At 34.0% G+C, this 6515-nt stretch overlaps 1 pseudogene across 1 annotated transcript; it reads right to left on the bottom strand.

The window, feature by feature from the left end:
• Nucleotides 1–269: 269 nt before the first annotated feature.
• Nucleotides 270–857, bottom strand: LOC306667037 (Parkinson disease protein 7-like; annotated as a pseudogene). Its single transcript has one exon. The product of its transcript is annotated as a Parkinson disease protein 7-like (transcript).
• Between the last annotated feature and the right edge of the window lie 5658 nt (nt 858–6515).

Below are 6515 nucleotides of genomic sequence, written 5' to 3' on the forward strand. Positions count from 1 at the left end.
TATTCCGTTTCCTTTCTACCTGCTTGGTTCTTCATATGGGATTGAATATGTATGTTTTACAAGATATGTGATTCAGAAACATTTTCAAAATAGACATCTATTCTTCATCATCCTTTTTTTTCTAGTGTTGCAAATGCCTTGTTTATTCTGCAAACAAGGTTCAGAAATGTTACAGACACAGATGCACAGGCTGGGAACATGGGGTGGTCACGTCACACAGCAGGCTGCCTCTGCTGTGCCAAACAACCACCTGGGCTCTGGTGAGCAGGAACTGTATGGTCTCCTCCGGAGGGCCAGGCATCAATCCTTAAGAACCAGGGGCACCTTCACCTGGTCGGCCACCTCCTTGACACTGAGTGCCTCCATGATGGCGAGGGCAAACTCAAAATTGGTCCTGGGCCCGCAGCTGGTGAGGATCAGGCCGTCCTGCTTCACACAGCTCTCAGAGTAGCTGTGGTGACTCTAGTTCATCATTTGTCTTTTGCAAGTTGTTATGTTGTAACTTTGCTTCCAAAACCTATTTCATGAGCCAAAAGAGCCATAGAACCTGCACAAATGGCAGCTATGAGGCCCTTCCTATTCTGCTGCTCCTTTAGGATCTCCTTCACAGAAGCAGACTCAGATAAGTACTGTGCACCCAGATTTCCCCCTGGTAGAACCACCACATCATATGGTCCCTGCTTTCAAGCATCTTCAAGACTGGCATTAGGACAAATGACAACATCAGGGCTGCATTTTACTTGGTCTTTTCCAGACAGACCTGCAGTGGTGACCTTAATCCCAGCCGGTCTCATGACATCTACAGGAATGACACCTGCTCCTTTGGACAGGATGACCAGGGCTCTTTCTGAAGCCATTTTGATATATGTTTTAAAGTCTGGGGGAACAAAAGCTTATCCTTTTTCATTTTAATTTTAGATAAGGAACTTTGATGACCAATTTATATGGTAGACTTCTAAATAATCTAAAAAATATTTTTACTATTTTATCATTAATAAATCACAATATTACAGGCTTCATTGTAATAATATGTTTACACATTTATGATTGTTCAATCTAGAATTTGTACAAAACTTCTTCCAGGTTTCTGAGCCTCACTTTTTCTCCTTATTAGTTGGCATTCATATAGTCCTCAACATGAACCCTAAAGATTCCAAATAGTATAATTTTCCACCACTTTCATGGAAATAAAAATTCATTTTTTTATATGAAAAAAAGGTAGAGATATAACAAGTATTGTTTTTTGCTCATAAGTCTTCTTACTCTGAGTTCGGACCTTCTTGGTCTAGTCTGTCAAATATTTTGAATCACTACATGATGTGACTGCTTTTCTTCAGTTTCAAATAGTTAATGATAAGCTCCTCAGCAATATACTTCTATTTCTATCTCTCTCTCACTCTCCAATTCACATGAGCAAACCATCTATATGTTTATGTAAACCTTTTTTAATCCTTCATCGTCACCTTATACTTAGGATGCTGTATCCCTGAATTGACCACCCACTGGGGGAGACATAGTGCTTCCTTTCCTCTCCTTTAAACTCATGAAATAAACTTCATAAAAAGCTCTATTTAGGCAGTATTCCATGAATATAGTTAATAGACCAGATTTTCAAAATGTATCTATCCAATTAATGATTGTTTTCTTTAAATTGTATCATATTAGGCTTTAATTTATCTAGAACACAGTCTCATTTCAAGCTTGAATACTTTCTCCTACCCCTCCTGAAATAGCCTGGTTGTCCTGTTGCCTAATTTTTCTGAAGAACTCATCATCACCACAGCACCACAAAAAAAAAAAAAAAAAAAAAAAAAAATTAAAAAAGAGCAGTGTCCATCAAAATTGAAGTACATTTTATAATGCCAATACAGTCCTGAAGCATCATAATTTTGTTTAAGGTAATAAAAATATCTCACTTCCAGTGTACATCCAGATGATGCTAGTATCTTTATGACATTTTTGTAGATGGGCATACTGGATACTGGGCTTTAGAAAAACAGTCTATGAATGTGCCTCAGTCCCCAGACGTAAGAGTGACTAAGAAATTATCATTAGTTCACTATCATATCATGCTAAGTGAGATAAGCCAATCTCAAAAATCCAAAGGGCGAATGATCTCACTGATAAGCAAATGATGACACATAATGAGGAGTTGGAGGGGGGCAAGAATGGAGGAAGGAGGGACTGTACAGATGGAAAGTGTGGTGGTAGGGGTGGGGGGAAGAAAAAAAATAACAGAATGAATCAAACATCATTACCCTATGTAAATGTATGATTATGCAAATTGTATGCTGTTACTCCATGTACAAACAGAAACAACATGTATTTCATTTGTTTAATAAAAATAATTTTAAAAAAATAATTATAAAAAACAAAAAAACAAAACAAAACTAAAAAACAAAGACAGAACAATTTCAAACCATGGCTAGACACAAAGATGGTCAACTTCCAATTAGCAGAACCATAGAATTCTCAGGAGGGCTAAGCTGTGGGGAGATGTCTTTGAAGACTGATAAAGCAGTATACATAATGACAAAGGGAAATGGCAGAGGTTGCAATCACAGATTTACCATCTGTTAGTCTCCCTTTTTCATTAAGTGGCAAGTCACTTTGAAAGCTACCAAGCAAAAACTGAAAAGCCATTTAGGGTAATTCAACTCTGCCTGTATCCACTGTATTTCATGAAATGAAAATTTCAATTGCCTCATGAGAATTCCAGTATGTTTTCAGTGAGTCTACATGGGAATAATGAAGAAAACAATAGCTATCAATATTAATATCTATATGCATGTAGGAAATATTCATGAATATAATACAAAGAATAAGTGCTTTTTCAGAGTTCAATCAAAAGTTTCTATTTTATATCAAATATGTATTGATTTACTTATTTGTGACTGTACTAGTTTTCATGGAACTTTGCCAAAACATCTAAAATTTAAGTGACAAGATTCCAGAATATTCAGAAGAAATGTGAAATAAAGTATGTTCACCAATATCCACTAAAATACTGGTCAAAAAGTCACAGGCCAAAAGTATGTATGAATTATATTATCCATAGTGTTCAATTATCTTTCCCCATCACTTAGAACTGCTACTTCTAGAGTATGTGTAAGTATATGACCAGAATCTGAAATATCATATTTGTACCTGAAGATAGCTATTTTGAAACAAGTCTTTAATATGGGATTGCTGCCCTTTTCTCATCAACTAAGATTAGAAAAAATAATCTTTGCGATTTCTGGGTCTGGGGTTGTAGCTCAGGGGTAGGGTTCTTGCCTCAGACATGTGAAGCACTGGGTTCAATCCTCAGTACCACATAAAAATAAATAAATAAATATATTTTGTCCACCTACAATTAAAATTATTTTTAAAAAGATTTGGGTTCTTTCATCTAATGATAAAATATTAGGTATCACATTTTGTAATATATGTTCCTTATAGAATTAAAATATTATTGAATTTTAAAATGCCATATTTACTGATTTGTGGAAAACTCTAAGAATCTCTTCATTATATACATGGATTACAATATATGAATATACTGAATCAATCATTCAAACAATATTCATTATGAGAAATTGCATGTTAGAGGCAAGACTATTATATATTTATTATGACAGCTATCCTCTTTTTTTATATCAATAAAACTTCTTTATAATAATGGATCTTTAAATTGCACAGAAAGAATGAAAGCTAAATTTTATCTTCTACATAGAGGAATTTCTCAGCTACTTTGTACATGCCTATATTTAATTTCTGTTCTACCCTAACCAAAAACTAAGTGAATTCAGAAAAATAACCTCTGAGAAACAAACACCTTAAAAAAACACACACAACCTTAAAGTGGAAGACATGTTTCTCCTTAAATTACAATCATAATCCTAAATATATCAAAATTTTCACATGAACTCTATTTAAAAACTCAAAATATACAATTATGAATGGGACTTAATTTTTTCTTTACCACAATTAAATGTCCCAATTCTGAGATCCTATCTTTTAACTGTGGTTAAAACCCCTGATTTTCAATTCACATTGCACCTTAAACACCAGTACTGTGACTTAGCATGTTACTTCAATGCATTAAATTTTAGTTTTGTACTTTTGAATATAGATAACAAGAGTTCATACACTGGAGGAGTACTGTGGGAATTTTGGACAGCACTGAAGATAATCCTTTAAAAGATGTTGTTTCTTATTATTTTTAAATTACTTTGCCACAAGTCCCTTGTTCTACACATAAGAAAATAATGAGATGAAAATATAAGTCTTTTGAAAATAACAGAAACGAGTTCAGAATGTACATAATTAAAATGATCAGGGAAGCAAACGATGAGTGAAAGAACAAATGCACGCACTGAATGATGAGATGAAAGAGTAAATGCAGGCATTGAATGATTGCACAAATCGACAGTAAAAAGCAAATACAGGAAGCAAAAGATCATTTCAATAAAGAGTTAGAGATATTGAAAAAAAAAACAAACAGAAATCCTTGAAACGAAGGAAACAATAAACCAAATTAAGATATCCATAGAAAGCATACAGTAAGATAGAACACCTGGAAGACAGAACCTCAGACATTGAAGACAAATATTTAACCTTGAAAACAAGGTTGAACAAACAGAGAAGATGGTACGAAATCAAGAACAGAATCTACAAGAACTATGGGATATCAAGAAAAGGCCAAATTTAAGATTTATTGGGAATGAGGAAGGCCTAGAGAAACAAACCAAAGGAATGAACAATTTATTCAATGAATATATCAGAAAATTTCCCAAATCTGAAGAATGAAATGGAAAATCAAGTCCAAGAGGCTTATAGGACTCCAAATACACAAAATTACAACAGACCCACACCAAGGCACATTATAATGAAAATACCTAACATACAAAATAAAGACAGAATTTTAAAGGCTGTGAGAGAAAAGAACCAAATTACATTCAGGGGGAAACCAATATGGATATCAGCAGATTTTTCAATCCAGACCCTAAAAGCTAGAAGGGCCTGGAACAACATTTTTCAAGCCCTGAAAGAAAATGGATGCCAACCAAGAATCTTATACCCAGCAAAACTTACCTTCAAATTTGACGATGAAATAAAATCCTTCCATGATAAACAAAAGCTAAAAGAATTTACAAAAAGAAAGCCAGCATTACAGACATTCTCAGCAAAAATTCCATGAGGAAGAGATGAAAAACAAAGAAGCAAATCAGCAAAGGAGAAATTATCCTAAAGGAATTGTCAAATAAAGGAGGAACCGAGTAGTGTCAAATAAATAAATAAAATTTAAAAAATGAACCATATGACCGGGAAAACAAATCACATCTCAATAATAACCCTGAATGTTAATGGCCTGAATTCATCAATCAAAAGACATAGACTGGCAGACTGGATTAAAAGAAGGATCCAACAATATGTTGCCTACAAGAGACTCACCTCATAGAAAAGGATACCCATAGACTAAAGGTGAAAGGATGGGGAAAAACATACCTTGCACATGGACTCAGCAAAAAAGCTGGAGTATCCATCCTCATTTCAGATAATGTGGACTTCAAGCAAGCCAAAGTTAGTCAGAAGGGATAAAGAAGGTCATTTCATACTGCTTAATGGAAGCATAAATCAGCAAGATATAACAATTATAAACATCTAAGCCCCAAACAGTGGCTCATCCATGTATGTCAAACAAATCCTTCTCAATTTCAGAAACCAAATAGACCATAACACATAATACTAGGTGGTTTTAACATGTCTCTCTCACCACTGGACAGATCTTTCAAACAAAAATTGAACAAAGAAACCATAGATCTCAATAACACAATCAATAATTTAGACTTAACAGACATTTATAGAATATACTCTCCAATCAAGAGTGAATACACTTTCTTCTCAGCAGCACATGGATCCTTCTCTAAAATAGACCATATATTATGCCACAAAGCTAATGTTAGCAAATACAAGAAGATACAGACACTACCTTGTATTCTATCAGATCATAATTGATTGAAGTTAGAAATAAATGAAAGAGCAAAACACAGAAACTATTCCAACATCTGAAGATTAAACAATATGCTATTATATGATGAATGGATAACAGAAGATATTAGGAAGGAAATTAAAAAATTCTTAGAGGTAAATGAGAACAAAGAAACATCATCAAAATCTCTGGGACACTATGAAAGCAGTACTTAGAGGGAAATTTATTTCATGGAGCGCATTTAATAAAAGAAGTAAAACTCAACAAATAAACGACCTAACACTACAGCTCAAAGCCCTAGAAAAAGAAGAACAGACCAGTACCAAAAGTAGCAGAAGACAGGAAATAGTTAAACTCAGAGCTGAAATCAATGAAATTGAAACAAAAAAACAATACAAAAACTCACAAAATAAATAGTTGGTTTTTCGAAAAAATAACAAACTTGATAAACCTTTAGCCACACTAACAAAGAGAAGACAAGAGAAAACCCAAATCACTACAATTCGGAATAAACAGGATATATCACAACAGACAGGATGAA

The sequence above is a fragment of the Sciurus vulgaris genome (assembly GCF_902686455.1).
Source record: "Sciurus vulgaris genome assembly, chromosome: 8".
NCBI classification, from domain to species: Eukaryota; Metazoa; Chordata; class Mammalia; order Rodentia; family Sciuridae; genus Sciurus; species Sciurus vulgaris.